Source organism: Rattus norvegicus, chromosome 3 (assembly GCF_036323735.1).
Source record: "Rattus norvegicus strain BN/NHsdMcwi chromosome 3, GRCr8, whole genome shotgun sequence".
Lineage (NCBI taxonomy): Eukaryota > Metazoa > Chordata > Mammalia > Rodentia > Muridae > Rattus > Rattus norvegicus.
Window position 1 is genome coordinate 175,083,165 of NC_086021.1, and position 17,947 is coordinate 175,101,111.

The following is a 17,947-nucleotide window of genomic DNA, read 5'->3' on the forward strand; positions in this document are numbered from 1 at the left end:
AAAAGGGGGGGTTGGGGATTTAGCTCAGTGGTAGAGCGCTTGCCTAGCAAGCGCAAGGCCCTGGGTTCGGTCCCCAGCTCCGAAAAAAAGAAAAGGAAAAAAAAAAGGGGGGGGGGGCTGGAGTGATGGCTCAACGGTCAAGAGCACTAGCTGCTCTTCCAGAGGTCCTGAGTTCAAATCCCAGCAACCACATGGTGGCTCACAACCATCTGAAATGGGATCTGATGCCTTCTTTCTGGTGTGTCTGAAGAGAGCGACAGTGTGCTCACATACATGAAATAAATAAATAAATCTTAAAAAAAAAAAAAAAGAGGGGCTGGGGATTTAGCTCAGTGGTAGAGCGCTTACCTAGGAAGCGCAAGGCCCTGGGTTTGGTCCCCAGCTCCAAAAAAAAGAAAAGAAAAAAAAAAAAAAAAAAAAAGAGCCCATCCTTAGATGTCACATATACTTTGGAGTTTAGTGACTGCTATAATATCTGTAAGCAAGACCACACCAGATCCGAGCTGCCTACACGGATTGAGAAATTGTTTCCAGAAAACTTTTCTTTCCCCAAAGTTGTACTGTACTTAAATACTAAAATAAACCGGCCGCTGTCAGACTCCAGAAGTTTGAACCAACACCAGCCACTGAGTCAGTCCTGTTGAACCAGATCTCCTCCTTGCCTCACTGGAACCAACACTCACTGGTGCTTACAGTGAGCCCACGTGGTGCCACCGTCATCTGCTAAGGGTGTGCTGGGCTGGCAAGACAGTCACCAGTTGCTGGCTGGACGCATTTCTTCCCAAGCCCAAACTCAGGGACGAGGTGTTGGTCAAGCGAAGAAGGATTCTTTTTTTTTTTTTTTTTTTTTTTTCTTTTTTTCGGAGCTGGGGACCGAACCCAGGGCCTTGCGCTTGCTAGGCAAGCGCTCTACCGCTGCGCTAAATCCCCAACCCCGCGAAGAAGGATTCTTTACCCCCCCCCCCCCGCCCCGTTTGGCAAAGCCTCTTTTTCCAAGAGTTGTTTGTTGGCCACTTTCCAGGCACCACTGCAGGCTGCTGGGAAGCCCTGGCTACCGGGTCCTCTTTCCGGGACCAATTTCTTATTCCAGATTCCTTCCACAGAAACTGGTCAGAGGTGTCCGCCCGCCTTCACTACCAAGACACTGGTGACAGAAGAGACGCACATCTAGAACATGGAGGACTCAAATGTATTTTGTGGGGGGAAAATCTCTTCCCATTTCTTCTGCCATTTTGCACAGGACTTGTGGAGTTCTGTTCGGATTGCCCTGTGCCTTCTGGCTACTGCTGTAGGTCATGAGTCTCTTATGTTCCAGGCCATCAGCTTCCTCTGGCAAGGGTTTTACCTACCTTTCTTTCTTTCTTTCTTTCCTTCCTTCCTTCTTTCTTTCTTTCTTTCTTTCTTTCTCTCTCTCTCTCTCTCTCTCTCTCTCTCTCTCTCTTTCTTTCTTTCTTTGTATCTATTTTTAAATTTACATTTAGAAACTGGAGAGATGGCTCAGCTGTTAAAAATACTGGCTGCACTCTCTCTCTCTCTCTCTCTCTCTCTCTCTCTCTCTCTGTGTGTGTGTGTGTGTGTGTGTGTGCGCGCGCGTGTGTGTGTGTGTGAAGTGGGATGTGTGGGCCAGAAGACAAGTTTCGAAAGTTGTGTGTCCTGAGAATCACATTTATAGCTCCCAAGTACTCACACCTGCTGAGTCTTCACTCTGACGCACAATTAAAGCACATATGCAAGAACTAGTTTGTTTTTTAAGAATCTTACTTATGGGGTTGGGGATTTAGCTCAGTGGTAGAACGCTTGCCTAGCAAGCGCAAGGCCCCGGGTTCAGTCCCCAGCTCCGAAAAAAAAGAAAACAAAACAAAACAAAACCCTGTAAGAATCTTACTTATTTAATGTTTGAGTGCTCTGCTGCATAGACATCCGAAGGCCAGAAGAGGGCATCAGATCCCTTCATAGATGGTTGTGAGCCACCATGTGGTTGCTGGGATTTGAACTCAGGACCTCTGGAAATGCAGTCTGCGCTTTTTTTTTTTCTTTTCTTTTCTTTTTTTTTTAAGATTTATTTATGGAGTTGGGGATTTAGCTCAGCGGTAGAGCGCTTGCCTAGCGAGCGCAAGGCCCTGGGTTCGGTCCCCAGCTCCGAAAAAAAGAAAGAAGAAAAAAAGAAAAAAAAAGATTTATTTATTTATTCCATGTATGTGAGTACACTGTCACTGTCTTTGGACAGACCAGAAGAATGCATCGGATCCCATTACAGATGGTTGTGAGCCACCATGTGGTTGCTGGGATTTGAACTCAGGTCCTTTGGAAGAGCAGTCAGTGCTCTTAACCACTGAGCCATCTCTCCAGTGCGCCCCCCCCCCCCCGGTCTGTGCTCTTAACCACTGAGCCTTGTTTTGCTTTTTTGAGACAAGGTTTTGCGTATCCCTGGTTGTCTTTGAACTCCCAAAGATCTGCCTGCCTCCAAATTCCTTTCCCAGAAACCAGTCAGAGGTGTCCGCCTTCACTAGCAAGACGCTGGTGACAGAAGAGACGCACATCTAGAACACCGAGGACTCAAAGGTGTGCTTCACTTTGCAGTGTAGAAGAGGGTTGAACGCAGGGGCTCACGTGCAACTAGTTAGTGCTCTCCAGCCTGTGGAGCACAGTTTTGGTGGGAAGGGAAGACAGGAGGATCCCATTATGTAGTGAACTCATGAACCTCTGGCCTCTGCTCCCCGAGTACTGGGAATTAGATGCCTGTGTTACCAACGTGGACCCTGAAGCACTCATAGCTAAAAAAAAAAAAAAAAAAAAAAGTTAAATAAGATTTCCAAGTAATTTGGTCTCAGGCCTTGTTTATTGTCAAGGACATTCAGATACATTTTTTTCCCTTAAATACCTGTAGTCTCCCTTTCCCCATTTTTCTATTTGTACAGGCCCTCATGTAGCCCAGGCAGGCCTTGAACTAGCTAAGTGGCCAAGGATGACTCTGGCTCTCCGGCCTCTGTATCCCAAGTGTTAGGGATACAGAAGTGTCTGTCTCATTATGCCTTCTCTATTTCTGAGAAAGGGTCTTGCTGTGTTGCCCAGGCTGGTCTTGAACTTGTAGCCTCAAGGGATCCTCCTACTTTCAACTCTTCAATGCCTGTGACTACAGGTGCTTCTCACCACACCGGGCTTTGTACTCTGACTTTTAGTTCCAAGAATTTCCTGTCTTCTTGCTTTTCATGTCAGTCTGTCTGTCTTCTTTTTTTAAAAAAAGACTTATTCTATATAAGTGCACTGTCGCTGTCTTCAGACACACCAGAAGAGGGCATCAGAACTCACTACAGATAGTTGTGAGCCACCATGTGGTTGCTGGGATTTGAACTCAGGACCTCTGGAAGAGCAGTCAGTGCTCCTAACCACTGAGCCATCTCTCCAGCCCCGTCTGTCCATATTTGGAACTGTCCTCCTCAACTAAAGCTGAGACTGTGTTCTGTCAGTAAGCAGAATAGTTTTAATTTATGTTTCTTACACAAGCAAGGTTTCAGTGATAAATAAAATAATAACCTTTTTTGTTTCAGCCATGACTGGGTCTGTAGGAAAATAAGCTGCCCTCCACTGTGAGGGTAAAAGGACGCAACCTCGGTGGAGATCGTTTATCAGTGTGCATCAAAAATGTGTGGGGCCATCAAGGTGGCTCAGTGGGTAAAGTGCTTGCCACCAAGCTCTGTGACCAGAGTTCCATCCCCGGGATTCATGTGGTAGAAGGAAAGAACAGACTCCTGTAAATTGTCCTCTGACCTCCACATGTAAGCACTGTGGCACATCTGCGGGTACAGGAAAGTGCACACACACACATATATAAACAAACAAACAAACAAATGTAAAAGACTTTAAAACACACAGTAAGCTGGTCATAGTGATGCACACCTTTGATCCCCGCACTCGATGGGGGGAGGGAGGAGCTGAAACGGGGGAATCTCTGTAAGTTCAAGGCTAGTCTGGTCTATATAGCAAGTTCCAGGCCAGACCAGGCTGTATAGTAAGACCCTATCTCAATAAAGGAGCAAATAGCCAGGCAAGGTGGCTCATGCCTTTAATCCCAGCACAGAAGGGGCGGGGCGGGGGCCGGGGGCAGGCAGATTTCTGAGTTTGAAGTCAGCCTGGTCTACAGAGGGAGTTCCAGGACAGCCAGAGCTACAGAGAAACTTTGCCTGGAAACAAACAAACAAACTAGTTAATTAAATTAAAAAAAAAAAAATGAACAAACAGCCTGGCAGAGGCAGGCACATCTCTGTGAGTTCGAGGCCAGTCTGGATTATAAAGCAAGTTCCAGGACAGCCAGGGCTGTTACACAGAGAAACTGTGTCTCGAAAAGCAAAAACAAAACAAACAAACGAACAAGCAAACGCCAAAACAACACACACACACACACACACACACACACACACATTCAAAACAAAGTTTGCATAGTAGCAGTGCTGGGGTGTGGCCTAGTGACATACTTCTTGCCTCTAGAGCCTGTGGACCTGGGTTTTGTCTCCGGTATTGACAAGGAGACACAGTGATAAGCATTTGACTTTGACCTAGCAGTTCACTATAGAGTAAAATGGGTGCAACGGTTTCCATGGTGATGGCACTGGTGATTACGAGGGGGAAATAACCTAAACTTCCAGGCGTGGGGCGGGGGAGGGGTGCATCAAACACAGGAACTATTCTGCACAGGCAAAGAAAGGAGGAAGGGCTGTTTAGGACCGGGGACCCAGCTCCAGGATACACTGTCCAATGAAAAGGAGGCAGGTGGGGGTGGGAGTGGCTACTGAATGTCACCTTTTATATGAAGGGCCCAAGGGTCTGTGTTTGCTTTCAGAAAAAGAGGAAGCACCCAGGAGAAATCAAGAGAAGCGGTTTTAAGTGGAAAAACAAGAAGAGACACAGACAGCCACAGGGGAAGTCAGCTTTTTCTGATAGTTCCTTTCCATCTTGCTTTAAAGGTTTTTGTTATATTTTTTTAAAGATGTATTTATTTTATTTATATGAGTACATTGTCCCTGTCTTCAGACACACCAGATGAGGGCATCAGATTAGAATAGAGACGGTTGCGAGCCACCATGTGGTTGCTGGGATTTGAACTCAGGACTTTTGGAAGAGCAGTCAGTGCTCTTAACCACTGAGCCAACTCTCCAGCCCCCTTTTGTTCTGTTTTTCTGTGTTTGTTTGTTTATTCTTATGAGTGCATACCATGTAATACATATGTGCACATAGAAAGCACAGGATAATTCACTGGAGTCATTTCTCTTCTACCAGCAAGTGGATCCAGATATCGAACTCCTGTCGTTAGGTTTGGGTGGCATTTACCCGCTGGGCCATCTTCATGGCCCGTTGATGTTTTTGTTTTATTTATTGGATGGAGAGAGATGACTCCAGGGTTAAGCGTACTTACTGCTCTTGCCGAGGATGGGGATCAGTTTCCAGCACCCAAGTAGCAGCTCACAACTGTCTGTAACTCTGGTTCCAAGAGATGTGACTCTTGGAGGAACTCTGGCCAGCCCAGCCTGGTAAACCCGGCAGGCTTCGCCATTCCCTCCGTCTTGCTAAAAACCGTGAGATTACATTCCTAAAGCTAGTCACCAAGCTCTATTATTTGGCCACTTCCTCCTCCTGAGGCTGACTACCAAGGTCCAGCTCTCAAAGTATTGAAATCCAGCAATCAAAAGCCCCCTTTGGCTAATCCCAACACTTAGTGGGCAGAGGCAGGAGGCAGGTGGATCTTTGTGAGTTCGAGGCCAGCCTGGTCTACAGAGCGAATTCTATGACAGCCAGGGCTACATAGAGAGACCTTGTTTCAAGGTGAACACACACACACACACACACACACACAGAGAGAGAGAGAGAGAGAAAGAGAGAGAGAGAGAGAGAGAGAGAGAGAGAGAGAGAGAGAGAGATTTTTTTTTTTTTTTTTGGTTCTTTTTTTCGGAGCTGGGGACTGAACCCAGGGCCTTGCGCTTCCTAGGCAAGCGCTCTACCACTGAGCTAAATCCCCAACCCCTGAGAGAGAGATTTTTTTAAGGCGGTGGTGGCCAATGCTTTTAACCCAGCACTTGGGAGGCAGAAGCACATGGATCTCTGGGTGAGGCCAGCGTGGTCTACATAGTGAGTCTCAGGGCAGCCAAGGATACATAGAGAAGTCTGTTGTGGAAAAACAAAACAAAACATGTGTCTGTGTTCATGAGGGGAAGTCAGAAACAACTGCGGAGCCTGCTCTCTTCATCTCTCTTTTTTGTGGGTTCTGGGGTAACCTCAAGCTGCCAAGCTTGCAAAGCAAGAAAACAGTCCCCTTTAGGAGCCGACTTCTCACTCATTGCCAATTTGGTTGTTACGTTTCTGTTTTTTGAGACAGGGTTTCTCTGTGTGGCCTTGGCTCTCCTGGAGCTTGCTGTGTAGACCAGGTTGTCCTGGAAGTCCCAGAGTTCCGCCTGTCTCTGCCTACACAGTACTGGACTTCAGTAAGTCACCACACCCAACCCCAGGCTGCTTCTTTTTCCCTCTTCAACTTTTAAGACACTAAATTGCTGGCCTAGAACACAAGAAGTAGTGAGAGTTGATCTTGAAATTTTTTAAATTCTTTTTTGAGACAGAATTTTTGTGTGTTTGTGTGCAGTCCTGGAGCCCAGAGCACTTTCACAGATCCAATATATGACCCTCTGGAACTAGCTCTGTAGACCAGGCTGGCCTGTAATTCCTGGAGATCCCCCTGCCTCTGCCTCCCGAGTGCTGGGATTAAGGTGTGTGCCACAACTTTCCTGCTTGTCTTGAAATATCTTTTAGTCAGGTGTGGTGCCATTAACCTCAGCACTGGGGAGACACAAGAGGGAGGATCTCTGAGTTCAAGGACAACCAGGGGTTTGTAGAGAGACACTGTCTATCTGAGGGGTTGGGAAAACAACAAAAAAAATTTTTTTTAAAGTAATTAATTAAAAACATTTTAAAGGGGGCTCAGCTGTTAAGAGCATTGACTGCTTTTCCAGAGGTCCTGAGTTCAAATCCCAGCAAGCACATGGTGACTCACAACCATCTGTACTCACATATATAAAATAAATAGATATTTCTTTATAAAATTATGGGTATGATATTTGATCTATACATATACATATATGTCTATATGCATCATATGTGCTTCCAGTGCCAAAGGAGGCCAGAAGAGAGCATTAGACCCCCTACAACTAGAGCTACAGATGATTGTGAGCTGTCATGTGGGCATTGGAAATAGAACCCAAGTCTTCTGCAAGAGCAGTCAGTGCTCTTAACCTCTAGGCCATCTCTCTAGCCCCACCCTGAGCGCTCTCTCTCTCTCTCTCTCTCTCTCTCTCTCTCTGTGTGTGTGTGTGTGTGTGTGTGTGTGTGTGTGTGTTAGGGAAACATGTGTTTAAAAGTTTAGCATACACCAGGACCAGGACTGGTATAGAATTGAGGTAGCAGGGATGGTTTAGTAACCCTGCAGAGTCTCACATCAAAGGGGAAAGGGAAAGCGATTTATCAAAGAAAAGAAAGAGCCTCCTGGTCTCAGACAGGACAAAGTCCAGAACAGCACTGGAGAAGAGCTGCTTCTTGAAAAGGGGGCTCCTGGGCTGGAGAGATGGCTCAGTGGTTAAGAGCACCGACTGCTCTTCCAGAGGTCCTGAGTTCAATTCCCAGCAACCACATGGTGGCTCACAACCATCTGTAATGAGATCTGATGCCCTCTTCTGGTGTGTCTGAAGACAGCTACAGTGCACTTACATATAATAAATGAATAAAATCTTAAAAAAAAAAAAAGAAAAAGAAAAAGGGGCTCCTGGCATGGGCAATAATCAAGCTACCAAATTATGTTCCAGTGGCAATGCCAGCCCCAGATCCAGTCACACCAACCGTCGCAGCTCCAGCACCAGTCACCTTAGCTGCTGTGTCACCATCTTGGGGAAACCACGTTAGGGTCTTGAACTCTATGACCATCTGAAGAGGGGGCTGCCTGGGAAAGACTGTTTAGATAGGGCCCCTGGGGGCTGGGGAGAGACGGCTCAGTGGTTAAGAGCACACTGGTTGCTCTTCCAGAGGATCCGAGTTCAATTCCCAGCACCTACATGGTGGTTCACAGCTATCTGTAATTCCAGTTCCAAGGGACCTGACACCCTCACACAGACATACATGCAGGTAAGACATCAGTGTCCATAAAATAGAAATAAATAATTTATTAGATAGGGCCTTTGATCTACTCCAAGCCTGATTAGAGCCCGGTACAGGAGCTGAACTGGAGAAATGACCAGTGGTCTGGTGGTCTGCATTTGGTGATTTGGGTCTTCTTCTTTTTTAAAAAGATTTATTTATTTGTTTATTTATTTATTATATATAAGTACACTGTTGCTGTCTTCAAACACACCAGAAGAGGGCATCAGATCTCATTACAGATGGTTGTGAGCCACCATGTGGTTGCTGTGATTTAAACCCAGGACCTTTGAAAGAGCAGTTAGTTCTCTTAACCACTGAGCCACCTCTCCAGCACCCAGCCTTGAATTCTTTTTTTTTTTTTGTTTTTTTGTTTTTTTTGTTTTTTTTTTTTTTGAGCTGGGGACCGAACCCAGGGCTTTGCGCTTCCTAGGTAAGCGCTCTACCACTGAGCTAAATCCCCAGCCCCCAGCCTTGAATTCTTAATCTTCCTGCTTCCCCTTCTGAATGCTGGGACTTCAGGTATGTGACCCAGTTTATGCTGTCCTGGGGATTGAACCCAGGACTTCGTCTTTTTTTTTTTTTTTTTCCGGAACTGAGAACCGAACCTAGGGCCTTGCGCTTACTAGGCAAGCGCTCTACCACTGAGCTAAACCCCCAACCGAACCCAGGGCTTCATGAATGCCAGGCAAGCACTCTACCAACTGAGCTACCGCCCCAGCCTAAGAGCTTTGGTCTGTGTGGGGGCTTCCATCAAATGGCCTCGCTCCATAGGCCCATAGGGAGTGGCACTTTTTAAGGAGGCATGGGCTTGTTGGAGGAAGTGTGTCACTAGGGTGCGGGCTTTGAGGTCTCGGGTGCTCAAGCTAGACGTCGTGTGGCATTCGCTTCTGCAGACTGTGAGGCAGAACTCTCAGCTCCTTCTCCAATACCATGTCTGCCTGCACATTACCATGCTTCCCACCATGATGATAAGGGGCTAAACCTGTGAACCTGTATGCCTGCCCCAAATAGATGTTTTCCTTTATAAAAGATCACGGTGGCCATGGTGGCTCTTCAAAGCAACAACACTCTAAGACAGTCTGTCTCTTTCTCCCAGGTGACAACTCAGTGTCTTCATAAGGGCTGGAGCATCTCTGTGGCCTGAGCTGCTGGCCATGATGCCGTGGGCCACGTTGCCACGGGCCACGTTGCCATGGACCACGTTGCCATGGACCATGTTGCCATGGACCACGGTGCCACGGGCCATGTTGCCACGGGCCACGTTGCCACGGGCCACGTTGCCATGGACCACGTTGCCATGGACCATGTTGCCATGGACCACGGTGCCACGGGCCATGTTGCCACGGGCCATGTTGCCATGGGCCACGTTGCCATGGGCCACGTTGCCACGGACCACGTTGCCATGGGCCACGTTGCCATGGACCATGGTGCCACCGGCCACGGTGCCGTGGGCCATGGTGCCGTGGACCAGGTTGCTGTGGATCAACGTTGTTGTGGGCCATGCTGCCGTGGACTGGGTTGCTGTGGACCGTGTTACCGTCGACCACGTTGCCAGTCCCCTTCAACAGCAAGCCTCGCCTTGGGTCCTGCCATTGGGCACAAAAGGGACAGCTTTTCCAAACGCATCTCACCACCGCACTCTAGCTAATATCTCCTAATCCCTTAGACTTTTTCCCCAGTTCAAAGGCTCTATCTAAGGAGCAATCTGGGAGTGGTTCCACTCGGTGGGGCTTCCCACTGGTGAGGAGGGTACCACGGGTGGTGTCCAAGTTTCTCTGAGAGAGCCTGTGAAGGGGAGGCAACTCTTTCCAGTTCCTGTTGCCAGCTGTACCACAGGCATGAGGAGTCATCTGAGACCAAGGCTGGGTGGGGCCTCTGGGGTAGCACCCAGACCCATGGTATGTGCAAACCTCAAGGTCCTGGGTCCAGCCTAGGGTACATAACTGAGAAGACCGTATTCCTTGGCTTTCTCTTGTGCGTTGGTCTCGTGTGCTGCTTCACATGGACCGGTGGGTTGAGCTTGGAAGACACCTGTGGCTGTGTAGACAGCCCAGAGCTTGGAAGTTCCCACAGGGCAGCTCGTAGTTGGGGGAGGGTTGGAAACTGTTTTGTTCGTATCAGGACCTCATGTAGCCCAGGGTGGCCTCAAACTTGCTGTGAAGCCAAGAAGAAGCTCCAAGTTCAGCCTTTGGCTCCTGGGTTACCGGCATACACCATGACACTGGTTGATGTGGTATGGGGGGAGGGACATTGGGCTCTGCGTTAGGCTACACCCCCAGCCACCTCCAGCAGCTGTATTCTCACAAAGCATCTTTTTAAAGTCCCTCATGGGAGTCAATTGTCATGGTGGCTGTGGTGGAAGTGAGCTCAGACAGGGCCAGCACCATACAGGTTCTGACATTCTTCTGAGCCCAGCTGTTTCTGGGGTTCATTTTCTTTGAAGGGAAATGGGGGGGGGTGCTTTAGTGACTCTTCTATTGCCATGATAAAACACCATGACCAAAGCATCTTATAAAAGAAAGCCTTTAATATGGGTCCTTTTCCATGGCTGTTGTGGCGGGCCCTGGGCAGCAGGCAGGCAGGGGTGGTGCTGCAGACGCAGCGGAGAGCTCACACCAGCTCCACAAGCGCAAGACACACAGAGAGGAAGTAAACAGTGATCGGTACCCTCAGCTGTACACCTCCGAACGCTTTCCAAACACTCTCGTCAGCTCTGGATTCATATATGACCATTCGGGGCAGGTCTCATTCAAACCCCCACCGCCAATTGTGCCCGTGGGCTCCTGTCAAGTTGGCACAAACTGGAGTCATCTGGGAAGAGGAACCTCAAATGAGGAATTGCCTCCTTCAGATCGGCCCTAGCCAAGTTTGTGGGGGCATTTTCTTGATTAATGATTGACGCGGGAGGGCTGAGTTGACTCTGGGTGGTGCCACTGTGGGCAGATAATCCTGGCTGCAGACGGAAGTGGAATGAGCCATGAGGCGTCATCAGTCTCCCCGTGCTCTCTACGTCAGTTCCCGCCTCCAGGTTCCCACCTGGAATTCCTCCTGCCCTTCCTGTCCCCCCCCCCCCCCCCCGGAGCTGGGGACCGAACCCAGGGCCTTGCGCTCCCTAGGCAAGGGCTCTACTGCTGAGCTAAATCCCCAACCCCTCCTCCTGCCCTTCTTACGAGGGATGTGAGCCGAGCTGTAAACTGAAATACCCCCTCTCCCCCAAAGTTGCTTTTGGTCCTGGTCTTTATGACAAAAGAACCAAATTCTCTTGCCCCACTCCCTGCTCCCTGCTGTGGCTTGGGTGCAAATATCTTCAATGGGAACTTGAACTTCACAGATTCAGCACCCAGGTCTCCATCTTGACCCTGCAATTTCTTCTTAAAATTGTGTTTGGGGCTGGAGAGATGGCTCAGTAGTTAAGAACACTAGCTGCTCTTCCAGAGGTCCTTAATTCAAATCCCAGCAAGCACATGGTGGCTCACAACCATTTGTAGTGGGATCTGATGCATTGATGCCCTCTTCCGGTGTGTCGGAAGACAGTGACACTGTACTCATATATGATAAAATAGGTCTTTAAAAAACAAACAAACAAACAAAAAACTATATGGGACATTGGCGGTTTTTTAGGAGCCTCCAGATGAAGAACCAAATCTGTTTTTCTTGCCTGACCAGTATCTATTTTCTCCTCCCGTCCAAACAGACTCCGAGGAGGAAGCCATCCTCCACCCACTTTCTAGCCTTCTAACCTCTTAGAGACCAGTTTGAACATGTCACCCCAATCTAACCAATCAGAACATAGACTTTCATGATTGGCTAGAAGAGACTCGGCTGAGCCAATAAGAGCCTTTCCAGAATAGTCCTTGGAGTTTCTATTGGCTGAGGCTTTTTCCCTGTGTTGGTTTCTGTGCTGGAGAGGGAGCCCCAACCGTTTTTTTTTGTAGAGAGAGCTGCAAGAAGGGAGAAAGGGAGACCTGAGGCAGGCCTCATAGATCCTTTTTTTTTTTTCTTTTAAATATAATTTTGTGGAGGAGGGCACAAATGCTCGTGGAGGTCACAGGATGACTTGCAGAAGTTTGTGGATTTGGGGGTTGAACTCTGGTTGTCGGGCTCGGTGGCTGGCGTCTTTATCCACCAAGCCTTCTCGCCGGCCCAAATCACCTTATTTAACATACTTTAGGTTATCTTTAGATTTCTTTCAAAGAAATGTAAGTCTTTGTGGCAAAATGCTCTGCTCAATCATGCTTCCAAGAAATGATCCCTCTGCTTAATCCTTTTGTGATGGCTGAGTGATTTACAGCCTGGACTGGCCTTTGAGTTCGAAGGGAACCGGATTCAAATTTCAACACTACTGTTTACCAGCTGTGGGAACCTGGGGACACTCAACCCCCATATTGGATAATTGATCACCTAGTCTATATCTGGCTCAAGGTAGAAAGTCTTGGAGTAGATAGAGCCTTCTGACTAGTGGGAAAAGAAACCCAGAATCAGTTTCCCACTCTAATCAGAGGTAGGGAAACTACTTGGCTTTCGGTGCAGCTGTATTAAATATTTTTACTATTTATTTATTTATTTATTTATTTATTTATTTATTCATTCTATATAAGTACACTGTAGCTGTCTTCAGGCACAACAGAAGAGGGCATCAGATCCCATTACAGATGGTTGTGAGCCACCATGTGGTTGCTGGGATTTGAACTCAGGACCTCTGGAAGAGCAGTCAGTGTTCTTAACCACTGAGCCATCTCTCCAGCCTTATTTTTACTATTTATTCCTGTTTGGGAAAATGCATGGGTTTTCATTTTCGCTCGGTGCTGGAGGTCCAAGATCTGCCGAGGGACTCATAGGTGAGACTGTACCACTGGCCACACTCAGTGGGCAGGAGTTAAGGACGATTCATTTTAGTGGTCAAGCAGTTTTATTACAGAGAACAGAGCGAAGCTCGGGATAAGGTGCCTGTCTAGTATGCAGGAAGCCCTGGATTTGATGCCCAACACCGTATACATCACACATGTTGGTGTATGTCGGTTATCTCAGCACTAGGGAGGTGGAGGCAGGAGGAGGATCAGTTCAGGGTTCAAGGACCGCTAATATGAGCATTTGGGAGGCAGAGGCAGGTGGATCTCTGAGTCTATATATACAGTGAGTTTCAGTGTGTGTGTGTGTGCGTGTGTGTGTGTGTGCGCGCGCGTGTGTGCGTGTGCGTGTGTGTGTGTGTGTGCGTGTGTGTGCGTGCATGTGTGTGTGCGTGCGTGTGTGTGCGTGCGTGTGTGTGCGCGCACGCGCGCGTGTGTGCGATCTCCTTGGGGCAGGAGAGATGGACGGTCCAGTGGTTAAGGGCACCCACTGCCCTTCCAGAGGACCTGGGCTTAATTCCCAGCACCTACGTGGCTACTTGGCAGCTCACAGTTGTCTGTAACTGTCCATCCAGATGCCTGACGCGATCACGTCACTGTACATACAATAACGTCAAGTTATTTTTTAAAAATATAATCTTATGGGGTTGGGGATTTAGCTCAGCGGTAGAGCGCTTGCCTAGGAAGCGCAAGGCCCTGGGTTCGGTCCCCAGCTCCGGAAAAAAAAAAAAAAAGAAATCTTGGCTTTCTATAATGTTATAACATGTGTGACCCAGCACTTAAGGCCAGCCTGGGCTACATATGACCACTTAAATAAGAATCTTTATAGACAAACTTAAGATCAGCCTGGACTACATAGGACCACTTAAATAAGAATCTTTACAGATAAACTTGAGTTTCTGTATTCGTTTATTTGCGCTGACCATGTGCCTGTCAACATGGGAGAAGGATGCTTGGGTTTAAATTCTACCTCTGCCTGTTGGGTAGGTATCTCTTGGTCAAGAAGCTTAACCCTGTGAGTCCAGTTTAGGGATGAGGAGGAGGTCAACATCTGCTTCAGGGTGTAGCGCAGCGTGCTGACCTGCAACCTAGCACTCAAGAGGCTGAGGAGGGCGGTAGGTCATGGAGTTTGAGGCTAGCCTGGTCTAACCAGTTCCAGATCAACTGGGCTACACAGTAAAACAAACAAACAAACAAACAAACAAAACAAAACAAAACAAAAAACTGTCTCAAATAGTAAAAACAAGAAAGAGACAGAGACAGAGAGAGAGAGACAGAGAGGGAAAGAATGGAGGGATGTAGAGAATAAAGGAAATTTGAAACCCAAAGGGGAAGCTTAGAAGAGATCTTCATGAGGTCAGCAGGCAGTAGCTATTCTGGGGTTGTTTGTCCTTCCCACCCTCTTCTTGGATCAGACCCGAGCCACACTGCATTTGGATGTTCTTCCTCTGCTGCTGGGCTGAGCTGAACTTGAACTGCTTCCGTTCTCCTTAAATATCCTTTCCTCTGAACAGGATGTTCCCGACCAGCCCAAGACACGGTGGCCCTGCTCGGCTGGGCTAACTTTAGTTTGCTATTTTCAGCCCGAATTTGCCCTCTGCAGATCATTCACACCGAGTGCCCTCTCCAGGTGGGGTGGCTCTTAGGTGAGATCAGCACCAGGATCGTGGGACACAGATGTCCAGTTGCAGCAGGACAATCAGCACGATCGTGTAATCCCAACACTCAGGAATCTGAGGCAGGAGGATGACCTTGGATTTGAGGCCAGATTAAATTACACAGTGGAGGGTTGGGGATTTAGCTCAGTGGTAGAGCGCTTGCCTAGCAAGCGCAAGGCCCTGGGTTCGGTTCCCAGCTCCGAAAAAAAAAAAAAAAAGGAATAAATTACACAGTGGGACTTTGTTTCAAAAAAGCTCGCAGGGACTGGTGAGATGGCTGAGAGGTTACACAGGCTGCTCTTCCAGAGAACCTGAGTTCAATGCCCAGCACCCATATGACAGCCCACAACCACCTGATTCTCCAGTCCCAGGGGATCCAACGCCCTCTTCTGGCCTCTGTGGGCACTGCAGGCATGTGTTTACATTTAGACCAACACGCACGCGCGCGTGCGGGCGCAAACACACACACACACACACACACACACACACACACACACTGGTAGCTCTTGCTTGTAATCCTAGCACTTGGGAAATACAGGCAGGAGGATCAGGAACATCAAAGCCAGCCTTAGATACATAGAGGTTTTGGGCTAGCCTGAGCTACATGAGAGCCTGCCTCAAAACAAAAGAAATTGGCTTGTGTAATTGAAGATGAAGGGGGAAATTTTGGCTTCAGACAGTGTGGGATCAAGGATCCTCTCCCTACATGGCTCCTCCAGCCGTGGGCTCGAAGCACGGCTGTTCAGGATTACTAGAGAACACAGCACCTATGTGTCAGCACTCCAGTGGCCACACACGCCTACCCTGAATCATGGCAGGGACACCATAGCCCTCTTGCTGACCAGACCTGACTTAGTCACCTGCTGACAAATATCCAACCCTGGCAGCTTTAATTTGTACTGTTTGGTGACTTCTGTGCTTCCCAAATTAATGTCACATCAAGTAGCTTTCGAAATGCCCCCAAATTGCACACCTCTGCCTCCTTACCCTTAAGTCTAACACATTCCACCCAAGCTGAGAGTCTGGAGGAAGCCATTTCTCTGAGGAAAATCAAGGCAGGAATGTAAGGGGGCCTGGTGAGGATGACAGATGTCTGTTAATCACACTGCAAGCTCACGTTGGTTAAAATGGTTCCAAAGAAGAAATACTATGGGTACATCATGTCCCCTACTAGCAAGCCCAGGGATCACCAAGTCCTCTGTTTAGTTCACCTGGGCTCCATCCTTATAAATGGACCTGGGCCAAGTGTGCAAGTGTAAAGTGGATAAAGTCTGAACGTTTATGTTCTCTGTAAACAAACTGTGTGTGTGTGTGTGAGTGTGTGTGTGCGTGCATGTGTGTGTGCGTGTGTGTGTGTGAGTGTGTGTGTGTGCGTGCATGTGTGTGTGTGTGAGAGATGTATTTGAGTGAGCATACATGTGGAGGTCAAAGGACAATTTTTAGGATTTAGGCTGGAAATCCACCAATGGGGCTCTGAGCATCTATTCAGGTCATCGGGCGTGGTTGCAAACACCTTTAACCAGTGAGCCTTCTTAATGGCCCTGCTCTGGGCTTCCCGGCTGTCCTGACTCCCGGGTACTGGGATTACAGATGTGTGCTATCAGCCTAGCTCTGCAAATTCAATCTCTTGGTCATTGTGCCTTTTCTGGCCTTCCTCATTTCTGTCACTGGATGACACAGCAAGAGAGTCCTCACCAGGTGTCTGCACCTTCCAGGCCCCAGAACCATAGAAAATAAGTGTGTTCACTCTCTCCTCTCCTTCCCTTCCTCTCCCTCCCCATCTCTTCTCCTCATTGTCCCCCTGCCCCGCTCTCTCATACACACACACACACACACACACACACACACACACACACACACACTATGTAGCCCTGGCCAGCTACAGAGCCAACAGGGACCAAAGTGAGGAGTTAACATTTTAAGAAAATGATTCTTTATTCTCGTGTCCCTGAATCTGCAGATGCAGGCCGGGCCTCTCTGTTTCCATCCGAAGGTGATCTGGGCTGACCTGAACATTCCTAATCCCCCTTGAGCTACAGGCTACCTGAAGGGCGTCTGTCCTTCTGAAGGTTACTGTGCAAGCTCCCAGGAACAAAGTCAAATCATGTGACTGGGGACTGTGGGCGGAGCTCAGTGGCTGAGCACTTGCCTAGCATGTGCAAGCCCTGGGTAGATGCCCAGCATCTAAAACCCTAAAGCCAAAACAAATGAACATCAGGAACTCTGGGAGCACGGGGCAGGCTCTGCTCACAGGGCATTTGTTAATAGCTCATGGGCCAAAGCAAGTCACACAGCCAAGCTCAACATGGGAGGGAGGTGCAGTGTGTTCTTTCCTCAGCTGGAGGCCCTGAGAGTTACTTGGCATTTACAGGTTTGGTTTTCTGGTGACTACACATACTGTTGGTGATATTCTGAAGATGCCCTCCATATCGGTAGACATACGTTTAATCTGTTCTAAAAAAAAAAAAGTAATGCATTTCATTTATTTATTTAGTGTGTGTATGTGCGCGTGCAATGGCTTCTGGGAGTATGCTCTCTCCTGTCTACCCTGTGGGTGCCATGGATTGAATTTAGGTCCTGAGGCTGGACAGCAAGTGCCCAATGAGAGGTCTCCTCAACCCTTGCTGTCCTTTCGAGAACTTGCATAAACGTCTTCAGTGTAGACACACTATGTCTTCAGTGTAGACACACTATGGTTCATACATCATCCCCTCCCAGGTGCTACAGCAGGGCTTTTTCTTCGAATAGCTCTGGGGCTGGAGAGGTCCCTCAGTTGGTGGAGTGTTTCCCTAGCAAGCGTCGAGTCCTAGGTTCAAACCCCAGCCTCATATAAACTGGATGTACTGGCCTGTCAATCATCCTAGCACTCTGAAGGAGGAGGCGGGAGCATCAGTTTAAGGTCACTGCCAGCTACATAGGGAGTTTGAGCAACCTGGGCTACATAAGACGGTCTCAGAAAGAAAAATTTGGGATGATCATCCTAATCCAAATGTCCCTATATGTTCTCATTTCTATCTTAAGGGTGGGCGAGCTGAGGCTTACAGCACAAACCCAGCAAGATACAAAGTAGCATAAATAAAGTTATATTGAAACTCAGCCAAACTCACTCATTTGTATAATATCAGAAGTTGCCTTCCCCCTATCCCAGGAGAATCAAGTCACAGGACACAGAAACCCTGTGGCCAAAAAAGACTAAGCTGCAGACCCTCTGGCCCTCAGAGGGAGAGTCTGTCAAACTCTGCTTCATAGCGTGGAACCCCCATTATGTTT